This window comes from Prionailurus viverrinus, chromosome B2 (assembly GCF_022837055.1).
Source record: "Prionailurus viverrinus isolate Anna chromosome B2, UM_Priviv_1.0, whole genome shotgun sequence".
Lineage (NCBI taxonomy): Eukaryota > Metazoa > Chordata > Mammalia > Carnivora > Felidae > Prionailurus > Prionailurus viverrinus.
In genome coordinates, this window is record NC_062565.1 from 40,600,822 (window position 1) to 40,625,896 (window position 25,075).

The window sequence follows — 25,075 nt, forward strand, 5'->3', positions numbered from 1 at the left end:
GGGAGATAATGAGTAGAAAGACCAAAGAGGGGAATGGGTACCAGGAAAACACAAGGACAAGCAGAGAGGGGCAAGGAGCCATAGGGGGAAGAGGGAGAAAGCTCCAGAGAGAGGCAGGCAGCATCCACACTCTGCAGTTCCTAAGGTCCAAAGCACCAGCGCTTTATCTTTCCAATCCCTGCAGCCCTGGAGCTGCCCTGATACTCTCATCAGCAGGGAGCCCTCCCTGCACCTCTTTACTCCTTACCCCGATGTTAAGTGGCACTGGAAGAAGGGAGAGAAGAAAAGGATTACCTTACTCTTCCTCTGTAAACTGCGAAAGCAGTGGCCCAGCTAACACGAGCCAGAGAAACCAGAGGCGGAAGCAGAATTCCCCATCATTACCTCCACACCAGGGATCCCCAGCAGACTCGCGGTGAGCCACCAGGCGATTCTACCTGGTCAACCTATAAAGCGAGCTGCCACGGCACAGACCCGGTCCCCACAGCACCTTCTGTCCACGGCACCCCTCCTCCCACATTGCCCCCATGTTCACACTCATCCCCCAGCAACCACACTGCAGAGGGGGGAAAAAAAACTGGCCAATTAAGAAAAGGCTCAGGGAAGCTCTGGAATAAGCTAAAATGGGTAGAAAGGAAGGAATAAGTTAGAACAATCAGCTCCAGGTAGTAGAGGGTTCTAGAAGCTAAAAGCATGGGCTCTAGAGCAGGAACTCGTGGTTCAGCTCTGCCACTGACAGGCTGTGTAACCTTGGACAAGTTATCTGTGTGACCCTGGGCAAGTTATCTACCCTTTCAGGCCTCAGATTCTTCATCTTTAAAACCACTAGCTTTATTAGTATCTGTGTCCTAAGGCTCTTAGGAGAATGAAAATTAGTATTATAAAGCATGTAAAAAAATGTCTGCGGCAGGGTAAGCACTATATGAATACTTTTACTTGTCTTTTAATAAGGCAGATAGAGATAAAATTTTTTAAGTTTATTTATTTATTTTGAGAGAGAGCCAACATGTATGTGGGGAGGGTGGGGGGGGGGTGGGGCAGAGAGACAGGGAGAGAGAGAATCCCAAGCAGGCTCCCCATCCCTATATGAGTATTTTTAAGAGAGAGAGAGACACACACACAAATGCGAGTGGGGGAGGGGCAGAGAGAGGGAGAACAGAATCTGAAGGGCCTCCAGTCTCTGAGCAGTCAGCACAGAGCCCGACGCAGGACTCGAACCCACAAACCGTGAGATCATGACCTGAGCCGAAGTCCGATGCTTAACCGACTGAGCCACCCAGGCGCCCCATTAAAGAAATAAAAACACTTTCAGCTCAGATCATGATCTCACGGTTCGTGGGCTTGAGCCCCACGTTGGGCTCTGTGCTGACAGCTCAGAGCCTGGAGCTCGCTTCAGATTCTGTCTTCTTCTCTCTCTGCCTCTCCCCCGGTTGTGCTCTGCCTCTCTCTCTCTCTCTCTCTCAAAAATAAACATTACCAAAAAAAATTTTTTTTAATAAAAAAAGAAATAACACTTTTGATAAAGGAAAGCTTCTCTCAGAACCTTCTGAGAGGGGGGCACCTGGGTGGCTCAGTTAAGTGTCCAACTCTTGATTTCAGCTCAGGTCATGATATGGTTTGTGAGTTTGAGGCCTGCTTGGGATTCTCTCTCCCTTTCTCCCTCTCTGCCCCTCCCCTGCTCGCATTTTCTCTCTCTCTCTCAGAAACAAATAAACTAAAAAAAAAAAAAAACAAAAAACCTCTGAGAGAGAACGGGTCTATGTTTATTTTTGTACATGATCTATACATGAAAACAATCACTACTAATTAATATTTTCAACTCTTGGTAATTCCGATTCCATACTTTTAAAATATAATAAAATGCTGGGGTGCCTGGGTGGCTTCCTGGCTTGTGCTCACTGTCTCTCAAAAATAAATAAACATTAAAAAAAATTTTTAATAAACAAAAAATAAAATAAAATATGATAAAATGCTTTGGCACAAAGACATTTACTGCAGCACTATTTAAAAAAAATTTTTAACATCTATTCATTTTTGAGAGACAGAGAAAGACAGAACATGAGTGGAGAGGGGCAGAGAGAAAGGGAGACACAGAATCCGAAGCAGGCTCCAGGCACTGAGCTGTCAGCAAAGAGTCCCATGCAGGGCTCAAACTCATGGACCACGAGATCGTGGCCTGAGCTGAAGTTGGACGCTTAACCGACTGAGCCACCCACATGCCTCTATTGCAGCATTATTTTATTTATTTATTTTTTTTTAACGTTTATTTTTGAGACAGAGAGAGACAGAGCATGAACGGGGGAGGGTCAGAGAGAGGGAGACACAGAATCTGAAGCAGGCTCCAGGCTCTGAGCTGTCAGCACAGAGCCCAACACGGGGCTCGAACTCACAGACCGCGAGATCATGACCTGAGCTGAAGTTGGCCGCTTAACCGACTGAGCCACCCAGGCGCCCCGCAGCATTATTTTAAAAAGCAAATGATAGTAAATGACCTAATTATCCAACAACCGAAATATAGTTGAGCAGATCCTAGGAGCCATCAGAAAGTTATGTGCAGATATTAAAAATCACCTAATGAAGAATTTTTAAGGACATACAAATTACCTAAAATGTCAAATGATAAAGGATTAAAAAACTAGGCTTCACTTTCAACTATCATGATATAACTGCTATTAAGTCAACCCTCCTGTATAGAAAGAACAATTGTAAAAGGTAAGTAAAATACAAAATAAGAATAATAACAATAATAACTGTTCGAAGATGTGGGACTACAAGGCGGCTAGGACAGAAGAACCATGTCCCTAGAAGAAAGGGAAGCTCAGTGAGGTGTCTATCAGCAGCTGGTATTTCTACCCAGAACATTTGCTGACCTGCTATAACCAACAGTGAGGTAAAAAGCAGCAAGTTAAAGTTTGCAGTAGCTTTCACTCTGTACCAAGTAGTCAAAAGCTGGAGTTCAAGACTATAAAGACATCCAGGCTTTGAGAGCCAAGATCCTAGGGAAAAGTGACCCGCTCTTAAGTGAGCCCAATACTCTGCAGCAATTTCCCCTCAAAGCATTTGTTGACACCTAAGCCATGTGTGTTCAGGGCTACACCCTAGAAATCCAGGCAGAAAAAAGCTATTAAGGAGCGCCTGGGTGGCTCAGTCGGTTAGGCGGCCGACTTCGGCTCAGGTCATGATCTCATGGTTCATGAGTTCGAGCCCCACATCGGGCTCTGTGCTGACAGCTCGGAGCCTGGAGCCTGCTTCAGAATCTGTGACTCTCCCTCTCTCTCTGTCCCCTCCCCAGCTCATGCTCTGTCTCTGTCTCTCAAAAAATAAATAAACGTTAAAAAAAATTTTTTTTAAAGCTGTTAAAAGACTGGAAAAGCTAAGCAGAGATTTTGTTAGTTTCACAGTGGTAGAGAAACAAATCATGACTTTCAGGGCCTACCAAGGAAGAGGGACCTTAAAAAACACCTGCTCTAAAAGCAAGGGCAGACCACAAACAGACCAGCCTTAAAAGAACTAAGCTGATGGGGCGCCTGGGTGGCTCAGTGGGTTGCGCATCCGACTTCAGCTCAGGTCACGATCCCACGGTCCGTGAGTTCGAGCCCCGCGTCGGGCTCTGGGCTGATGGCTCAGAGCCTGGAGCCTGCTTCCAATTCTGTGTCTCCCTCTCTCTCTGCCCCTCCCCCGTTCATGCTCTGTCTCTGTCTCAAAAATAAATAAACGTTAAAAAAAAAAATTAAAAAAAAAAAAAAGAACTAAGCTGATACAACATCCTGATCCACTCCATTTTCCATTTAAGATGCCCTGTATTTGGGGCGCCTGGGTGGCTCAGTCAGTTGGGCTTCCAACTTCGGCTCAGGTCATGATCTTGCAGTAAACAAGCTCGAGCCCCACATTGGACTCTGTGCTGACAACTCAGAGCCTGGAGCGTGCTTCGGATTCTGTGTCTCCCTCTCTCTCTCTGCCCTTCCCCCACTCACACACTCGCTCTCTCTCAAAGATAAATAAAACATTAAAAATTAAAATGCCCAGTATTTGAAGAAAAATTACCAAGAACATCAAGAAATACGACCAAACCAAGAGAAAAATACCATCACTAACAACAATTTAAAAATACCATTTTATAAATAAGATATTTGTGAACAACAAAACCAAATAAATTAAGAACTGACTGGATGGGTTTGACGACAAATAAACAGTAAAGAGATGACTAGTGAACTGGAAGATAGGTCAGTAGAAAAAAATTCTCATATTAAAGCACAGAAAGTACAAAAACAAGCTTCAGGGACATGTAGGATACCACAAAAGAGTCTAACATTATGCAGAGTCTAAGAAGAGGAGAAAATAATGGGGCAAAAGCAATATTCAAAGGGGCACCTGGGTGGCTCAGTCGGTTGAGCATCCGACTTCGGCTCAAGTCATGATCTCACCTCACCGCTCGTGAGTTCAAGCTCTGTGTCGGGCTCTGTGCTAACAGCTCAGAGCCTGGAGCCGGCTTCCGATTCTGTATCTCCCTCTCTCTCTGCCCCTAACCCACTCACATTCTGTCTCTGTCTCTCTCAAAAATAAATAAACATTAAAAAAAATTTTTAAAGCAATATTTGAAGGTAACTCCCCCCAGATATTCTAAAACGGACAAAAAAAAAATCAAGCCATGAATTCTAGAACGCCAAACTCCATGGGGGATACATACAAAGAGAACCACACTCATGCACATCATAATAAAGTTGCTAAAAAAAAAAAAAAAAAAAGCTAAAGGGGCACCTGGCTGGCTAAGTTGGTGGAGAATGTGACTCTTGATTTTGGGGTTGTAAGTTCAAGTCCCACATTGGGCATAGAGATTACTTTAAAAAAATAAAATCTTTAGAAAAAAAAGCTAAAGAGAAAAAAATATTACTTTCAAAAGAAACACAATAAAACTGACAGATAACTTTTTAACATAAATAAAGGAAGCTAGAAGACAATGGCATGCTATCCTTAAAGGATTAAAAAAAAGGCAAGCTACAATTCTATACCCAGTGAAAATATCCTCCAAATATGAAGGTGAAAAAGACATTTTCAGACAAAAATTGAAAGAATGTGACACAGGCAGGCATCCTTCACCACACACACACACACACACACACACACACACACACACACAACTAAGGGAGTGTTTCTTCAGAAAGTAGGAAATTAATCTGAGAGGGGAGCATGAGCATAGTCATACAGGAAGAAATGAAGAATACCAAAAAGAGTAAACAAGTGGATTAATCTCAATTATTATTGACTTTTGAAGTCCATGTCTTGTGGGGTTTAATATACAGAGAGAATTAAAATCACAAGACCTCAGGGTTGATGGAGGGGAGATGGGTGGGGGGATGGGCTAAATGGGTGATGGGCATTAACCACTTGCTGGGATGAGCACTGGGTGTCACACATAAGTAACGAATCACTAAATTCTATTCCTGAAACCAATATTACGCTATATGTTAACTAACTTGACTCTAAATAATAAATAGATAAATAATAAAAGCCCATAATTCCCCATAATTCCATAGTCAATTATTAGCAACAATTACTCATACGGAGAACGCTGTTCACCTGCCAGTACAAACCAGAATCTGTGCCCTGGGCAGGGAACGACTGTTCGCACACTCTATGCGTACTAAGACAAAAGCACTCCTAAAGTCTTTTGATAAGCATGAAGAAATTCTGACTCGATGGAAAGAAGTACTTTTGATAATAACTCAGGTCGTTTGCCCAGCCTTTCCGCAACAGAAATCCAAAGATTTTGCTAAACTAATTAATAGTGGTTATCATGCAAGAGACATTTGTACTCCACCTTATAGCAAGAAAAAAACTGAGCCCCAGAGAAGTAATGTGGCATATGGTTTAAAGGGTAATACATGCTACACAAGAATTACCCTTTTTTGAAAAACAATACTAATAGAACGGATGAAGTGAGACCGGTACTCCCACACACTAGCAGTATGAATGAAAATTAATCTTTAAAAATGTTTTCAAGAGGGGGAACTGGGTGGCTCAGTCAGCTAAGCGTCTGACTCTTGATTTCAGTTCAGGTCATATCTTGAGGTTTGTGGGTTTGAGTCCCGAGTCCCGAGTTGGCTCTATGTGTGTCAGCACAGAGTCTGCTTGGGATTCTCTCCCCCTCTCTCTGCCCCTCCCTGACTCATGCACGGAGGTGAGCGTTCTCTCTCTCTCTCTCTCTCTCTCTCTCTCTCTCAAAATAAACTTGAGATCACCTGGCTGGCTCTGTTGGTAGAGTATATAATTCTTGCTCTCAGGGTTGTGAGTTCGAATTCGGATTCCCCTGGGGCACCTGGGTGGCTCAGTTGGTTGAGCTGCTGACTCTTGATTTCAGCTCAGGTCACGATCTCAGGATGATGAGATCGAGCCCCTTGTGGGGGTCTGCACTGAGCACAGAGCCTGCTTGGGATTCCCTCCCTCCCTTTCATTCTGCCCCTTTCCTGCTCGCTCTCTCTCTCTAAAATAAACTTTTAAAATCTTCTTGAAACAATAAAATATTTTAAAAAATGAAAAATGTTTTGAAAAACAATTAGGAAACATTACTGAGAACCTGAAAACACCCACTATCTTTAACATAGTAATTCTTCTTTCCAGGAATTTATCCTAAGAAAATTATCTGAGATGTGATCAAAGATTTATAAACAAGGATGTTCACGGAAGCGTTATTTACAATAGTCAAAATGATAAACGTTAAATTTTTTTTAATTTTTTTTAATGTTTATTTATTTTTGAGAGAGACAGAGTGTGAGCAGGGGAGGGGCAAAAAGAGGGGGAGACACAGAATCTGAAGCAGGCTCCAGGTTCTGAGCTGTCAGCACAGAGCCCGAGGCGGGGCTTGAACTCACGAACCCATGAGACCATGACCTGAGCTGAAGTCAGATGCTTAAATGACTGAGTCACCCAGGCGCCCCCAATTTTTTTTTTTAGTTTATTTATTTATTTGAGAGAGACAGAGACAGAGATAGAGAGGATCCCAAGCAGGCTCTGCACTGTCAGTGCAAAAGCCCAACAAGGGGCTCAAACTCACGGACTGTGAGATCATGACCTGAGCCGAAACCAACAGTCAGACACTTAAATGACTGAGCCACCCAGGTTACTCAAGCTGAATTTCTAATAATAGGAATTAGTTAAATTATGGGACTCAGTGCCTGGTACACAGTAGGTACTCCATAAATATTTAACGTAGAATCCATATGAGAATATACTAAAAAAACTATGAAAAATTTCAAACAATATTTAATGAGCAAGATGTGAATATTAAATCTCACTCAAGGGGCACAGACTCTGCTTGGGATTCTCTTTCTCCTTCTCTCTCTGCCCCTCCCCCACTCATGCTGTCTCTCTCACTCTCTCTCTCAAAATAAACTGTAAGAAAAAGTCTCATTCAAAGTTAGCTCAATACTATTTTTTTTTAATTTATTTCTGGGAGACACAGCATGAGTGGGGGAGGGGCAGAAAGAGAGGGAGTCAGTCCGAAGCAGGCTCCAGGCTCTAAGCTGTCAGCACAGAGCGTGATGTGGAGCTCGAACTCACAAACTGTGAGATCATGACCTGAGCTGAAGGTGGATGCTTAACCGACTGAGCCACCCAGGTGCCCCAGCTCAGTGCTTTTTTAAAGCATAGCTTATGCCTTTTGAGAACTTACTCGGGGCACCTGAGTGGCTCAGTTGGTTGAGGGTCCGACTTCGACTCAGGTCATGATCTCACGGTTTGTGAGTTCAAGCCCCGCATCAGGTTCTGTGCTGACAGCTCAGAGCCTGGAGTCTGCTTTGGATTCTGTGTCTCTCTCTCCCTGCCCCTTCCCTGCTCATGCTCTGTCTCTCTCTCTCTCTCTCAAAAATAAATAAACATTTTAAAAAATTAAAAAAAAAAAAAAAGAACTTACTAACTGCCAGGCACAGCCCCAAATGTTTTACATGTATCGTTTCAATTCTCCTACCCAGCCCCATTATTTCCATGGAGTGAAGGGTCTTGGATCCAAACCCAGGCAGTCTGACTCCAGAACTTAAACTATTAATCACCAGACTATGCTGCCTGGAAAAAATACTGGAAGGAAATTATTAAAATGTTAACAGGAAGGAATTAAAGACAATTGTGATTTTCTTCCTTACACCTGCTAATATTTTCCAAATTCTCTATAATCACCACACACTATTTGTAGCCTTCCCATCCAAACTAAAAAGTTTTATGAACTCTCACTTGTCACTTGCACAATCTCAGTGGAAAAGTCTTAGCTCCAGAGGAATTTTGAATCGTGTCTTCTCCAGGTCTTAACGGCAGGAGAACACTGTGTAAATGTGAGCCATGACCGTGAAAGGGGATGGGCCAAGAGTCTACTCAACAGACCATGAGTCCATAACTTCCACTGCACAAATACATGTCGCCATCTGGTTGACAAGGCACTGATTTATACACACATTCTGCCATTAATCTTCCCAACGACCCATCTGAGTAGATGTGACCATCTCAGAAGAGGGAGGTTTAGGAAAGTGAAGTGACTTTCCCATGATCATGTAGAGCACTCCAGCTCTGGTCAAAGATCCATCCATCGTGTGCCCAGCCACCAACCATTCGCCCAAATCAAGAGCATGTTCAGGTTCAAGCGTGCCTGGAAGTTAATAACGGGGGATTTGCAAGACACACACATACTTGGTGCCCAAAACCCCGATATCGCACTGGGACCCAGCCACCACAGGGCTTCGTTCTTCCAGAAAACAATTATGCAGAAGAGTGAAGTATATGGCTTTATTATCTGCCGTAGCACTTTTGCATCCTTTATCTCCTTTGATTCTTAAACCTCGTCAACCAGTAAAGCAAAGGTACTGAGAATAAAGGAAATGAGGCTCTGAGCGTCACGCCGCTATCCAGGAATACCCTCCCAGGGTCGGTGTGGTGCCCCTTCCTCTGTATCATACCAGACACATTTCTGAATAAAACTCGGTCCACACTGACTGGTAAAGCTAAATGGGAGGCACTCACTTGTACGGTCACACAGATCTGGGATTCTTGGATTTGAATCCCTGCTCTGCAATTTACTAGCCACGAGACCTTGAACAAGCCGGTTCCATCCCTTTGTGCCCTCCTGTGTAATGAGTATAATAACGCCTTCCTCATGGAGTTGCTGTGAGGTCATACATGTAAAATGACGACATGCATCTGCGCTTAGTAGGTAGCTGTCATATTTTTAAATGTATCCCATCCCCGAACGTGCACCATGTGAGGTCACCGTGGCCAGAGCACAATGCGTCACCTTCCTAAAGAAAATAATCCTCTTAGGCTTCTCTAACCCTGCCATTCTGGTTCCTTTTAACCATCTCAAAAGAGCCTACATGGATCTCAGTTACTTCCCAGAGTCCTTTGCAAAACTCTCTACAAGCTTCTTAAATTTAAGCCCCCAAAAGTGTCCTCAGAGGAGAATCAGTCATGGAGCAAAGAAGACAGAAAGCTGAAACCCCAGCCTCTGTGCTCTGAGCTTCTGATTTGCTGCAAGGGTTCAGACATGGGACCACATAGAGTAAAATGTACCCTGAAAAGAAATGAACAGGTGAGCACAGGGCACGATGGGGGAGAGGGGGCAACCCATCTACAAAAGTGGAGAACAAGGCTGGGGGCCTCCAAGTAGAAAGGGACGGAGAGACCCTTTTGAGAACTTACTAACGGCCAGGCACCACCCCAAATGTTTACATGTATCACCTCATTTCATCTCACCCAGACCCATTATTTCCATGGAGTGAAGGGTCCTGGATCCAAACCCAGGCAGACTGACTCCAGAACTTAAACTACTGATCACCAGACTATGCTGCCTAGAAAAAGTACTGGAAGGAAATTATTAAAATGTTAACAGGGAGGAATTAAAGGCAATTGTGATTTTCTTCCTCATACCTGCTAATATTTTCTAACAAGCTGCTAACACCTGCTAACAAGTGAAAGGGAAGGCTTTCTGTAATTTGCCTTAGAAACCGATGAGAGCATCCAAAATGGAAACAGAAATGGTAGGAAACCCTGACTTGGCAAGACAGCGATGCTACTCTTTCAAACTCACGGGCACAGCTTAAGAGTGCATATCCTTACCTTCCTGCTCCTGTACTTCCAATACTTTCCTAACTGATCTCTTGGCCTACAGGCTCAGCTTGTCCTCCATACCTCTCTGAGTGACCTTTCTAATACATAAATCTGACTTGTCCCTATTCCCCACACACCTCTCCTCACTCCAAACCCTCTGTGACTCCCCTACTGCCTACCAGGTCAAGGCTAAGCTTCATATCATGGTATCCGATCCCATTTCAGCCCAATCCCTTCTTACCTCTCCAGCCTCATCCCCTGCAACTGTCACTGACAACTTCATAGGTGCCAGACCCTGGCTGGGTGCTGGGGACACAAAGATAAACACCACGTGGCACAAAGATGAACACGACCTAGCTCATGCCCTTAAGAAGCTGAAAGTCCCCTTGGGCAGACAGCCAGAGAAAGGGATCACTGCAATCCACATAGACAGTGGGATGGCAATCCAGCCTGGAGTGCTCGGGGAAGGCCTCTGGAGAAGTAGGAGCGAGCCAGGTAAGGGCCAAAGGAGGAACCCTTCCATGAAGAAGCCTCAGAGCAAAGTTCATGAGCAGCACTATACCTAAAAGAACTTTCTGCACTAACGGAAACGTTCTACACGTACGCTTCCCAATATGGTAGCCACCAGCCACATGTGGCCATTGAGCACTTGACACGTGGCTAGTACAACTGTGGAACTGAATTTTTATTTGATTTGATTTTTCATTAACTTACACTTAAACGGCCATGCATGGCTAGTGGCTACCATATTGGATAGCACAGTTCTAGAGCATTAAACTGAAGGTAATGGAAAATAAGGGGAGATGGGTAAGGCCAGATTACATGTAGCTTCCTATACTCACCATGCTATCTGCTAGTCGCTCCCCCTCCCCCTACCTACCTGGCAATCCCCCAGCGAACCCACACAACCCCACCCGTGTACCACCTCTCTCTGAAGACCACCCATGTACCACCTCTCTCTGAAGACTTCCCTGGCTGCTCTACACAGTCTCTCCCACTTACTACTTCTGAAATGTGGTCTTTTTCTAGGCAGGCAGCACTGTGTATCAGATTTATATGTTCTCATAGCTGTCCCTACCAGATTCTGAACTCCTTCTCTTACTTGCCCTGGTTATTTCCAGCCACTGGCACACGGGAGGCACTCGATAATGCTTGATGACCAAGTTGTCAGCACCGACACAGTCACTGTAGCCTGGCAGGAATGGGGAAGAGGGCACTCTCTCACTTCTTCTATCAAAGATGTGAGCCACTAACCTTGATCTTTTCCTCAGCTCTGTCCAGGGGCTCGGGAAAGGTTCTCACGAACATCTGAACATTCTACCCCTTAGCTGTCAACGGCAGGCCTTGTGGTAGCTCTCACTATTTTGTCCAGGTTCCTAGAATCTATTTTATTTATTTATTTATTTATTTATTTATTTATTTATTTGGGGAGAGAGTGACAGAGCACAGGTGGGGGGAGAAGGGCAGAGGAAGAGAGAGAAAGAATCTGAAGCAGGCTCCACACTCTGGCTCAGCACAGAGCCCAACAATGTGGGGCTCGATCCCATGACCCCGGGATCATGACCTGAGCCAAAATCAAGAATTGGACGCTTAACTGAGCCACCCAGGGGCCCCTCCAAGGTTCCTAGAATCCTGATGTCTGTACAGGGAAGGTAATTAGCCAGTCTTTGGAGTTAGTCCTGGGTCTGGAGACCAGCTTGGCAATTCGGCACCTGTGTGTCCTTAAGCAAGGTGCTGAAACCGCACCCCCCCTCTCCCCGAGACTCAGGTTCCTCAAGTATAAAGTGGGCACCACATCTGCCTCTTACAGCTGCTATAAGGCTGAAGTGACTAACACATCTGCACAGGGCCAGGCACACAGTAAGGTCTCTATATAAACAGCAGCAACTACTCCTGAAGCAATTTGAAACCCTCATTTGGATACCCCACAGCATATGCAAATTCCTGAGCCCCTAAATAGGCTCTTCTTGGTGCTCTCCGGGATGCAAGGGATATAATCCAATCTCTGACTCACAGTGTGTTGCCAAAATTCTCCTTGGGTTCCCAAGAGAAAATTTATTTTCATTCCCTCCAACTTTAAAAATTAAACAGTCCTTACAGCGTTTTGGGGTGGCGGGGTGACAATGGAGACCGTGCAATCCGACAAGCAGCTTTAAAAAGGTTACAAACTGTTGGGAGAAAGAAAGGAGAAGGCAGCCAAAGGGGGTGGGCAAGGGGGGGGGGGGGTGGAGACAATCCCCTGAGTTTCTGCTATTATTGAATACCCCAACTCTCAAAGCAGCCTGGCCGCCCCCTCCTCCACGTGAGCTAAGCTCTGTTAATGAGAAAGCGGAGCTCTGCCTACATTACCACAATAATGATTTCCCCGTTGCATTTTTACATGCCTGCCGCTTTATCATAGCAGAAGTAGACATATATTTTCAATAAATCCCTTCTCTCCTTCCTCCTCCCCAACTCCGGCTCTCCCAGTAAATGTTGTTCCCTCCGCGCCCTCCCCCAACGCAATCCCAACCCTGGAGCACAATGAGTTCCGCTAATCAAAACAGAAAGAAAAAGAAAAATGGAAAAATCACAGCTGCTGAAAAACAGCATTCGCTACAAGTCAAAGCCCTCCACATTTTTTCTGCACGCAGCATTTACTTCTTCAAGGACACATCACCCCCGCCCCATCAGAAATCTTACGTAGAGTTGCTCCAACTGGGAGGGAGGGGGGGCGGGTAAAGAAATCTAATATTCGCTCTCTTTCCTATTTTGACTAAGGCAGCACAGACAGAAATATAGATAAGGCCTCGAATAACTGATTTAACAAAATGTCACTTATTAAAAAGGATGGGGGATGGGGCTGCACTTGAATTTGAGAGCTCAGTTAAACCACCCCAGCTAAAGGCTGCCAGGCCACGAGAGGCAAGGGGCGGGGGGAGGAAACATTCTCTAGCCCGGTCTCCTTCAGTGGCTGCAAGGGTTGACCCTGGCGGGCAGAGAGGCCTGGATTTCTCCCTCCAATAAGAACCAATGGGGGACCTGGGGGGAGGAGGGAACCAGAAGTAAAAGAAAAACCAAAAAAACCCGGTTGATTCTTAAATACATAAGCATGTATACTGCATTAACTGGTGCCAGCCTCTGTGCCAGGTGCTGGGGGTACAAAAAATGAGTGATGACCCAGTTCTGCCCTCCCCAAGGCAGCGTAGAAGGGGTGAAAGACACCTGGTGGTAAGTATGACAATAGCAAGGGCTGAGGCAGCCCAAGTGAGTCCCCTCTCTAGCCCAGCCCACAGCCCTGGCCCGGGACCAGGCACACAGGGCCCTCAAGGAAGAGTTAAGGAATGCGCATACGCATAGTGAAATTGTTTGAATTCCATACTGGTTTCTAAAGAAGCTGAGACTCCCAAAGGAGAGAGGCCTCTAAACCTCCTTACCTACTGTGGCTCCCCAGAAAACCCCCTCGGCTCACTTGTGCTCACCCAATTAAAAAAGAAAAGTGAACAAGCCCCAGTACTTGATAATCAGCCTCATTACGGGTATCCTTGAGTTGAATTTTAAGGGAGTTTGATGTCTCCCATTGTGAGAACATCAGAGGGAGCTCAAAAGACACCCCTATTAAAACTCTTTGGGCATCAACTCCCAACTTTTTTTCTTGTCTTTTTTAAAACATCTTTCAAATAAGTTAGATTGAAGGTGGTTTCCCAAGACAAGGAGAGGCCCTCAGCGTAGCTTCTGTGATGACCAGGGGCCCTCAGGAAGCTCTCTGAGATCGCAACCTGCTCAGAGCCCAGTGTGTCCAAAGCTGGAGCCTGGAAATGGAGGCCAGGCTATCTAGAAACGAATACCGATTGTCCAGGTTCCTCCACTGAGGGGCCCCGCAGGAAGGACAGGGCTAAGGGTAGGAGGCTGATGGAGAACAGCCATGCAATTTGTTAAAGTCAAGTTTTGGCTTTAATTATGAGGCAGCCTTAAAGCTGTGTGCTCCAGAATGAGCCAGACGATTTGAGCTCTAAAAAACGTAATGCCCAAAACATGCTTAAATCATCTGAGTGTTTCCAACTAAGGTCACTGGGACTTATAAGCCCGAAATTCCCAGGTGATCTTGGTGTCCACAGTCCTCTGCATATATTCTGTACCATACTCTTATTTAATACTTCATAGCAATATCTATTTGAAGGTGCACAATATTTGGAGACCATTCAAATTCTAGCATTAAAACGGGGCTTTGGATGCTAGCTGGACATGTGATTCTGGGTTAATCACTTATTTGTATTTTTTCAATCCTGCTTCTTGAGCCTCACTTTCTTCGGCTGCAAAATGAGAGTATCCACCTCCGATGGCTGATGTTTCTGTTGTCAGATAAACTAAGACACGCCGAAGAGGCTTTGGACCAATAAAAAGCTGGGTAAACACTAGTCATTTCAACGATGGCATCCATTTCCTCTCTCTCTGATTTTTCGTTGATTATATCCCCCTCTCTATGAAACCAAATTGATATCAGTTCCACTGATCTCTCAAAACTGACAAGTTGTATTTGTTATACAAATACAAGAAGTCCCATTATCCACAGGTGAGCAAACCCCTCAGTAACTGCTCCATTACCCTAGTCTGTCTGCTTTTGTTACGTTTCACGTTTTTCCATAATACGAAGCAATTCAAAAATAAATAAATAAATAAATAAATAAATAAATAAATAAATAAATAAAGCATCACCCTCCGGGGCTCAGAGGCCAGAGGTCTGATTACGCGAAAAGCACGAAATATTTTTTAAAAACTGGAAATGACTGGGGCCACCTGGGTGGCTCAGTCAGTTAAGCGACAGATTCTTGGTTTCGGCTCAGGTCATGATCTCACGGTTCTGTGAGTTCGAGCCCCACGTCGGGCTCTCGGCTGTCAGTGCAGAGCCTGCTTGGGATCTTCTCTCTCCCTCTGTCTCTGTCCCTCCCAGTTGTCAGTTTTTTTTTATCTGAAAAGGAGATCTGACCGAAGACCAATTCACCTCGCTGCTGTCTTCCTACGGGAGGAGGCCTCTTACAGTTTACTTAGCACTTTCCATACATTGTCTGGCTGCATCCTTGCAACTCCTGAGAGGAGAGGTGGCACACGGGGTCACCCTCTTTTTACAGATGCTGAGACAGCCCCAGAGGCTGCCTTGTCCAGAGCCACAGGACGGTGCTGAACCAGAAGACCCCAACCCAGGTCTTCTGAGTCCCTCCTTGCCCACCCACCTCCCATGCAGACACCACGGTTGGGGACCACCCGGGCTGGCTGTCTGTGGCATATTTTTGTGAAAGGCAGCCTGAAGGAGAGGCCTCTTTTTTTTTTTTTTCTTTCTTGGAGCTTCTTGCTCAAAACATATGAGACAGTGCCCACCAACTTTTGAACAGGGCTGAAAATCACAGATGTCTTTTTCCAATGATAGTTTTCAAATAAATCTTACGTGAGGCCCAAATTACTTTCACTGAAGACTCTTCCCCAAGCGAAAGAATCCGCGCTTGCCTCTGTACTGCTCAGTAATGCAGTCAAATGTTGAGAAATATGCAGTACAATTTTCTGATGCAGTCTTAACCCTTCAAAGTCTCTGGCTGGTGTCAAGTCCTGAGTCCAGACCCCTTCCCAAGGAGGGCGCAGCCTCAGCCCAGAGCACCCCAAGACGGAGTACAGCTCCCTCACCTCCTGCTCACCTGCACCTGTCTTATCCCTCTGGTCAGGATGGAAGGCCCTCCCCCCACCCTCCTCCCCCCAGGGAAAGGCCAAATCTTCCTGAAACCTTCTCAAGGGCTCTCGTCAGCTGTCCTGACCTCACCCATTGCTCTCATCAATCACCCCCCTCTCCAGGATCTCTCCCATTAGCTCAAAATTTGTAACACCGGCACCCGAAAAACCGCTTCCCGTTATGCACACGTCCTTCCAGCCCCCACTCCATTTCTCTGCCCCCCTTTCACCATCAACCTTTGCCAAAAAATTGTCTACACGTGCTGACCAGTTCCTTACCTCCTAGTGCCCTGCCCACCCCCTCCAACCTTGCTCCCCACCCCCCATCCCCTGCATTCCACTGAGGCTATTCTTTGAAAAGTCCCCGGTGGCTTCCATTTTGCCAAATCCAGGGGTGACTTTTCTGGCCTTATTAACCTCATGAAACATTCAACCACCACCCCTTCCCCAACAAACACACACACACACACACACACACACACACACACACACACAGCCTTTCCTTCTCTCTCTCTCTAGGTTTCTTAGGACATCTCACCCAGTCCCCTGAAATTAAATACCACCCCCTGGCTGATGGCTTCCACATTTTTATCTCTCGCCTGGCCACTCCTTTGGTGCTGGACACCACTGTCAGACTGCCGGCCTGTCATCTCCACCTTGAGTTTAACAGGCATTTCAAACTTAGCAGGGCCCAAACGGAAATAGCTTGATTCCATTCCCCTCCCGTTCCCAATCTGGGCAAACAGCACCACCCATCTACCCAAACGCTCAAGCCAGAACCCCCCCAGAGCCATCCTGGATTCCTCCTCCCCAGCCACCATCAAACCCACCAGCAACCCTGCCCATCCTGCCCATTCTACCTACAAAGTGTATCTCCACCCACCTTCTCCCTCCACTCCCTGTCACCTCCTCCTCCTCCTCACCTGGCCAGCTCTCCGACCCTACACCTGCCCCCTCCACCACAGCAAGCCCCTTTATCAAGACTTGAGGGTGTCACTTCCCACTGGAAACTTTCAGTGGTTTCCCACTACACTTCAAATGAAACCCAACCTTCTCAAGGCCTCCAGAGTCCCGCACATTCGCCTCACGCTGCCTTCTCTCCATCCCCCTTGTCTGCCTGTGCCTCTTTTTAGTTCCCCTCCCCCCTCCAAAACCAAAATCCTTCCACATAGGCTCCCCACCACCTGGTGCTCTCTGACAAACCTAAGAGTGCCTGTTCTAGGCTACTTTAGCTGAGTAAGTCCAGGTCACTGTTCCCTGGGATTTCATCAAAGCACTTATCACATTTTGCAATATATATTTCTGTACACGTCTGCCACCCCCTCTGGGCTGTAAGCTAGGGGTGGGGGTGGGGGAAGGGAAGAGGGAGTTGATGACGTCTGTTTTAATTATCAACCTATTCCCAGAACCTTAAGCCAGTGCCTAGCACATAGGACGTGCTCAGTAAGTAGCTGCTGAATGTACTAAACTAAATCCGGTTACGGCATGAAAATAAATAATTGTTATCTTCTAGAAGCCCAGAGTTATCACTGCCATTTAGGCCCACAGGTTCTTTTTCCCCTTCCTCTCCATCAAAAAAAAAAAAAAATTTTTTTTAGTGTCACTGCACCAAGAGCCCAATAGCTGGCCATACCCACCCATCCCCAGCTTGTTGTCTTCGAGGAGGAAAAAACAAAAAGCATCCTTTTCCTCAGCAAACCCAGATTAACCAGACGACCTTACAAGCAGATACCATAAGTACTTAGAAATTCTTTTAAAAAAAAAAAATCACAAGGTCTTTTTGTTATGCATTTTCTTTAACCCAGATGAAAAGATTTATTAAGAGAGCCACGGGGATCACACTTCTGTTACCAGGACCGTACTATTCCTTAAAATGCCACAGCATCTTCATTGACAAGCTTATGCCAATAACCACTCTTGTCAGCTACTCTTGTCGCCCTCTCCCCACAAAAAAAATCAACTATGTTTTACTTTCCCCTTTATTTCTCTGGTTCCCCTCCAACATGCAAATTCAGAAATATTATTAATCCACAAGATCCCAGCTGATTCTAATCCTCCCTTCTCCCTAAATCACACAGTTTTATGAGGTCATAAATAAAATGAGCTGAATTCAATGGCTTTTAGAGAACCAGCATCCATTTGTACTGCCTGGGGTCTGAGCCACGTGTCTGGATCCTCACTTTTCATGTCAATGTTCAAAGTCAGTAAAAACATCAAGAGCTTTCCCCCCCACCCCAAAAAATGCCCATGGTGAAATACAGAATATCCTAGAAATGACAGTATTACAATATCATCATCATGAACTCTATCACAAACATATGACCAAATCCCAATTACCCACATGTGAATTCTCCACAGAAAGTGGATAAAGCCACACTCAGCTTCCTGGTGTCCCACTCTTCCCAAGCCTACCTCCTCCTGTGGCCTGGGAATAACAGTTCAATTAACCTTGGACTTGACCAAGCATAATTAGACAGGTAAACCAGCTGGCTGGAGGGGAAACTTCCAAGATTAACTGAAATTATTTTGGGTGCCTGGGATTATGTGCCCCACGCTCTATTAGCACATATAATTGGGAAACAACCGTGCACTTTTTTTTTTCTGAAGACAGTGGCAGACTTTCGTGAAAGTATTTCCTTGTGTTTGGTGGTCAAAATTACCAGGCTACTCAAGAGTCCTTTTTGGAATGCCAAGGTACAAATCCACTCTCTCCATGAGAAGACAAAAACAGAAGTTAATCAACTCGTCCTAGTCCGTGAAGCAATTTGGCCGTTGGCCCAGGAAGAGCCTGTCGAGACCTCTTGAGACCTCTCTCCACAAGATCCAAGTCACAGAAATTTCAGAGATGGAAGAAACTCATGGACAGAATCTGCATTTTTAAGACAAAAAGTCTGAAACCCAGAAATGGCTAGAAACTGATACCCTCCCCACTTTTCTTTATAGTGACATTCCCCCCCCCCCCACCTGAAAAGTTCTTCGTCACTTTACAAATATTGTAAACTGGGCCAACTACCGAATGCAAGACAATTTTAACACTTTCTGATTAATCAACTTGAAGGAGAACCCTTATACTTCCCCAAAAAAATCAATGCTTTTGGTCATTCTGACCAACTATCAAAGGAGGAGAAAAAGAATCGTCTAAATAAGCTTTGTTTCTGTGGCCACACATTTTATTATATAAGCAGCAGCCCCCTCTTTTACAATGAAAGCTCTTACCTCAATAAAAACCACAGGCCCAAGCGAGTTAAAGGAGGCAAAACTGAGTACTTTCCACACAGTTCATAGAACAACTGTTTTCACAGCAAGCTCACATAAATGCTATGTGATATTAACACATGCCTGCTATGTGGAAGCCTGCTTACCAAGCTGTGAAAAGACCCATGTTCACTATGGAACCTGCAAAATTAATATTCTCAATGCCCATAAAGCAGAAGGGAAATGTTGGGTGTTTTTTTGTTTTGGTTTTTTTTTTTTTTTTGAGATGTCAAGCTGGCTTCTAAACAATCCTTTGGCGAAAATGGACATGCCTAAAAGGGCGGGGCCCAAAGAGGCGTGTCACTCCCAGTATCAATTCCTATAAATCAAATCGTGACAATCACCACAATATTTTAAAAAGAATGAATTATGATTCATGGGCCTTCAAACCTTTATTACCAGGAGAACATTCTCAGCAAAAGAGGGGAAAAAAAGCTACTGAGACTTGATTAATGGCCAAAGCAAGACAATAAAATAAATCTCATAAACGTGGGGGGGGGGGGGAACCTGAATGAGTGCTCTAGGCTTCAAGGGTAGGCATGTAAATAATTCTACTACCCTGGGATAAATACACATAAAGATTTTGTTTACCCTTCCAGCATATACACCATTCCGGCTAAGATTTTCAGCAGAGAAAACTAACAGCAAATTTGTTCAACTAATGCCCAGTTAGGAATATTTGGTAAGTGGCAATAATATCTAATTCCCAACGAACTCAGCTCTCAAGCTGCCAAAAATCAAATTCTCAATCTGGAAATCGGATGACGAGAAGGAAAGAAGAAAAGCACTGTCCAGGACATCAGTAACACGGAGAGGAATTTTTTTTTTTTAAACTCACTTTTTCCCCTGCTACAATTGAGCCTGTCTACAGAACCGCACAAAGCTTAACCAACTTTAGTCAACCACACACCTAGCATTTACTCCCTGACCCTACTAAACATGCCTGGGTTTGAATCCCTGGTGCTAAAATTATCCTGGCGAAGTGAAAATTCCCAGCATAATCAAGGTACCTGACAGCCAAAACCCTCAACTTCTCTGCAGAAACCAGCAAGCTGAAAATCAGGAAAAGAGAAGCAAGGAGAAGCCAAGACTGATGGTTAACTGGTTAAGCGCAGAATAGTGCCTGTTAGTCTTACAGTGGGCATCAAAAAACCACATTTTCCATCACCAGATTGCTTTCTTGAAACGGTAAATGATGCAGAAGGTCGGTACCAACTGAGACAACTTAAAACTCCTTTCTCAAAGCTCTCCTCCATGGCCTGCTAAAAAGTGAACCCAGCCGGCTTTTGGGAGGCATTTTTGAAAAAACTCTTCGGCCATCCCTGGATCCATCATTCCTAAGCATCACCTCCATCCATGTACTTCACAAGACAGCCCAGGCCAGGCTGTTAGCAACCCCGCTTCAACACTTCACTTGCCAAAGCCGTGTCTAGTCTGGGGAAGAGTTTCCACAAGCTGGCTCTAACAGACGAGTCCAAGGCACACGGAGGTACCAGAAGTCATTTTCTTTAACCTAAGGATGGCAGGCGCACATGCTCCATCCAGCCCAATGCTGGACGCTGCCCGCCAGGTGCTCTTGGCCTCCGCCAGTGAATACGTGGTTTTGTGTTGTTCTTAAATATCTATTTCTTCAGCCCCACCAGGAGTAACTTCCCAGTCTCCCAAACTGAAGTTAGGGAGTGAAGGGGCAAGTCTACCCCTTTACACATTTCTTTCGTCCTGGTGGCCACTGTAAGTTGGGGGAGTACCCAGCCCCCAAAGAGCCTACAAGCGCATATACATACATATATGCATCATGTCAAAAACCCCCAAAGGCACATCCCTAGGGTCCTGCGGTTTCTTGGCTGGAAGAATGAAGGCTTTATAACATCACAACCTCCAACTGCGAGCCCCACCACCACCACCCTTTAAGCGGGGGCTGCCAATTATAACGCCCACCTCAGCCCTCCCCCTTGGCTGGGATGCTGGACAGCCCGCAGAGGGAAGAGTGAAGAAGGGAAGCAGAAAGAAGGCCCTGCTAACATACTGAAAGTAAAGAAGTGGGGGGGGGGGGGGGGGGAGGGAGACTTTTCCCTCCCTTCCCCCGTCTTCTCACGGAGCATCCCCCAACTAATTTTTTTAAATGAAACTTAATAAGCTTCTTGCCTACCTTGGCTGTTTCTGCAACAAGTGCATGGGCAATCCGACAAGACCAGACTCCGCTTGGGGGATGAGATGGGGGGCGAGCAGAGCTGATGGAGTAATTTCAATATTAATTTATGTCAGAGCCGCCTTCTCGAAGCGCTACTCACTTACAGTACTGCCCTCAGCCTGTAAACAAATATCGCTCCGCCAGGAAACATACTCCCCAGATGCAAGCCCCTTCCCCAGCAGGGAACAGGGCCCTGCGCCGCCCCCACCCCACCCCCAACAGCATGCTCCCTCACCCCGGGGAGGAAGCTCCGGGTTTCCAAAGCACCAACCCACCACCTCCGCCACCACCCCAGCAAGAAACTTACTCGGTCCGTCTACGCCTCCACCCTCCCTTCAGGAAATCTACTCTCCATATGCATTCAGCCTCCCCGCAGGAAATCTGCTCCCCCCTCCCCCCTTCTATATACATGCACCCCTCCCTCTCCTCCTCCCCACGCGCCCTCCCCAACCAGAAACTTACTAGCGTGCAAGCGTGCAGGCTCTCCTGATCCTGGAAACTTACTCCCAGATATAGCGCCCGCCAGCCCCCTTTCCCGGCCCTGCTCCCCTTCCAGCCCTCCGCGGCAAGCAACTCCAAACTCTCCGCATCCAGCCACTCTCCCTCCCCGGTGGAAATTTGCAGCGCGGGGCCGCGCGCGTGCATCCACCCTCCCCTTCAGGAAACTTACTCCCCATCTGCATGCACCGCCTCTCAGCCATCGCTTAGAGGGAAGGGGGTGTGCTAGGGAGACAGAAATACATATGTATCTCTCGCCCCTCCCCCGGCCGCAGCCCACTCGGGGCCGAGCCGCGGTAACCTGGCCTTACCTTTTGCATTGCTCCCCACCCTCGCCCCCTCCCTTAACCTTCCTTATCCGCTCCCCGGCGCCCCCCTTTTTTCACCCATTACCCACCCCTAGCAACCGTTCCCAAGCTCCTCTCGGCCTTTTTTTTTTTTTTAATCCAGGATGCAAATTCCTCCCCTGTCAGCAAATCGACTGTCAAATTATTTTCTTGCTAAAGGAGAAAGGCGGGGTGGGGGGGGGGAGCAGAAGCAAAAAGGGGGAGGGCGGGGGAAGGGAGAGAGGGACAGAGGAGGGGAGAGATATCCCTCCGCAGAGCTGGGTCTGGCCGCGGGCGGGGAAGCAGGAAGTAAGGTGTCCAGCGCCGCGGCCGGCGGGTCCTCCGCCGCGGCCCCCACCCGCGCCCCCTGTCCCTCCGGGCGCCGCGCTTCGGCGGGCGCGGGCAGCTTGGCGCATTGTTCGCAACCTCCCCGGCGATGCGCAGCCGACCTTATTTGTGTGCTCTGCATTTGCGTGAGGTTGCACCTTTTGTAGGCTGGCGAGACGCTGGGCGAGGATGGGGCGGGGGACGCGGACCGAGTTGCGGCCCCGCGCGGGACCTGTCAGCCCCGGGGTGTGGCGGACTCTCCGGCGTGACCGGAAAATCGAGGCCCGGGAGAAGGCGGCGTGGCCGGGAAGCTGCCGCCTTAGACCCGGACCAGTGCAGGATTGCTTCCTGCGTAGCCGTCCCGGTTATTGTAACGCGCTTTGCAATTTAACGACGGGGGTTGGGGGGGGGGAGGGTTCACTTAATTTTTTAAGGGGTTGCAAAGATGCTAAGGTTTAGGTGGAGTGCGGGGAGAGGGCCCGTGCCGACCCCCACTACACCCAGGCTCGGCGGGGCTGGGAGAGGGGCTGGGGCTCCCGGGAAGGGGCTGGAGGTTCGCGAAGCGCGCGGCTCCATCCCTCCGCCCCGATGGGGGCGGGGAGGGGGTGCTGCAGACGGCGCTGGAAACGCAGCTCTCTGGGGAGGGGTCTCCATCTCCGCGGCGCTGCAGGCCGGGGAGGGAGGTTGCCTAGGAGAGGAGCCGGGGCCGAGAGGGGAGGGGAGGGGGCGCGGGTGCCGCGGCGGCGCGCGCTCGCCCCTCCTCGCGCGCCATGACTGTGGAACGTGGTGCCGGGGAGGAGGGACGGCCGCCGGGGGCCGCCCGGGGCTGCTCGGCATTGGTGCGGAAACCCGAGCCGGGAGTCGCTCCTCGCGCTGTCTCCTCCTCCTCCTCTGCGGGGGAAACCGCTGCACCCAAACCGAGAGCAGCTGCGAGCAGGGGGCAGGGCGCGGGCTGAAAGGCGAGCCTAGGGTTCAAACCTCGGCGGCGCCAGGGGGGGCGAGAGCGGGACGGCCCCCGGGTCCCGCAAAGGCTCGGCCGCCCGTCGGTCCGGCGCGGGACCCCAGCGTTTCCAGGCTTCTCTCCCGGTCCGAGGGAACGTGAACCAAAGGTGGCCGCCTAAACAGACCACCTCGAGTCGGGTCTGAGACATCTGTCTCTTGAAGGGCCCACAACACAAGAGAGTAGTTTTTGCTCAAGGGAAAGTTAAACCATGCTTTTTTTCAGTGTGGGGAAATTGTTGCGTCCCTTCCCCTTAAAATCTCGCGCAGCATAACTAAGGTGCTCCCGCTACCCGGACCTTCACCACTGTCCCCCACCCCCCCACCCCCACTCGGGCGCTGGGTGGGGACAGGGCGGGGGAAGGCTATATGGGAGCTTAAAGCATGAGGTCATGGGCGGAGGAGGCTGCTGCCAAAAGCGGCCGAGGTTTGTGTGTATTTTCAGGGGTAACGGTTCTTTAGCAATGGTAAGCTCTCCCGCCTAACCCTACCAGTTCTGAGGCTCCTGGACCAGAGAACCCCCGCAAGAAGAGGGGGCTCTGGGCTATTTCACTCCATAAGCTTTGGGCCGATGCCCAGCCCTCCTTTATGGGGTCCTTCCATAGAAGCAAAGAAAGCTGACGGACAGCGCAGTGTCGCGGGGACGGAGAAAGGCTTCAGATGCTCGGTCGCTGTTCCCCACCCACGCACACCCCCCCCCCCGCCCTTACTTCGGTCCTCGGTCTCTTACAACCAACCCGACTGTTTTCTGTGATAGCCTGCTTCTCCCCTCCCACCCATTCTCTAGCGGCCAGAGGAGTCTCTAAAACTCCTATCTACACTCCTTCAAAACCTTCCCAATTGCTCTTAGAATAAAGGCAAGCTCTGAAGCCCCTGCATGATTTCGCCTCTACGGACCTCTCCACTCTCCCAGCCCCTCCTCTGTACTGTAAGCCGGGTGGTGCTTCTTTGTTCTGCCTGGGGCGGGGGAGGGGGGGCGATTTCTAACCCTTACCCCTCCATCGCTTATTACTAACTCCTGCTAGACCTTTAGGACTCCACTGCACTGTCACTACCTCCAAGAAGCCTTGTTGAGCACACAGTCTCATCTCTAACACCCTCAAGGGAGAAAGACGCTCCCTAGGACACCCCTCCCTCTCCCTCCAGCCCAGCTGCAGCCGGAGCTGGCCCCAGTGACAGCCCTTTTCCTAGTGGAGGAAGAATAGCTAAGCTTGAACGCCATCACTGCCTGGGGGCCTGACATCTTGGACGGAGTTAACTGGGACAGAACCTCCAAACATTACCTGTTAACCTTAAGAGACCTGGAAAAAGCAGCGCACCTCGACACCCCAACCCCAGCACACACCCATACATGTAATGCAAGGAGAGGTCTTTCCAACTAAAACTCCCCTGTCCTTCCCACCTCCGCCCCCCCCCCCCCCCCCCAGACAAACCTGAAGCTAAGAGAGAGTAAGTAAATTAATTGCCCAGGGTCAGAAATTCACACTCTGGCCTTTCCTGCTCCTAAACCAGAAGATGCAGAAAAGGAAGGGTTTGGAATTTGGGACCCAAAGAATTGCTGCTACACAACCAGCCATGCTTGAGTCACCTTCAAAGACCCCTGCATGCTTTGGCCACTACCAACAGAGAGGTAGTATTGCCTCATGGTTAGTCCAGCAGGCTCTGACCTTGAACAAGTTACTTAACTTCATTTGAT

General features: G+C 47.8%; 1 protein-coding gene across 17 annotated transcripts in view; it reads right to left on the minus strand.

Annotated features, from left to right (window-relative positions):
- TRERF1 (transcriptional regulating factor 1) overlaps positions 1-22,716 on the minus strand; it is a 211,686-nt gene extending 188,970 nt beyond the window's left edge. For 8 of the 17 annotated variants that reach the window (XM_047858712.1, XM_047858718.1, XM_047858717.1 and 5 more), the window contains exons 1-2: positions 21,692-21,806; positions 21,188-21,269 (exon numbers count right to left, since the gene is read on the minus strand). The gene's annotated coding sequence lies outside the window, so the exon portion shown is untranslated. Of the gene's footprint in view, positions 1-21,187; positions 21,349-21,536; positions 21,590-21,691; positions 21,807-21,899; positions 21,940-22,124; positions 22,225-22,502 lie in introns of those variants that run through there. The other 9 variants (XM_047858701.1, XM_047858707.1, XM_047858704.1 and 6 more) reach the window with 8 other exon arrangements.
- Between the last annotated feature and the right edge of the window lie 2,359 nt (positions 22,717-25,075).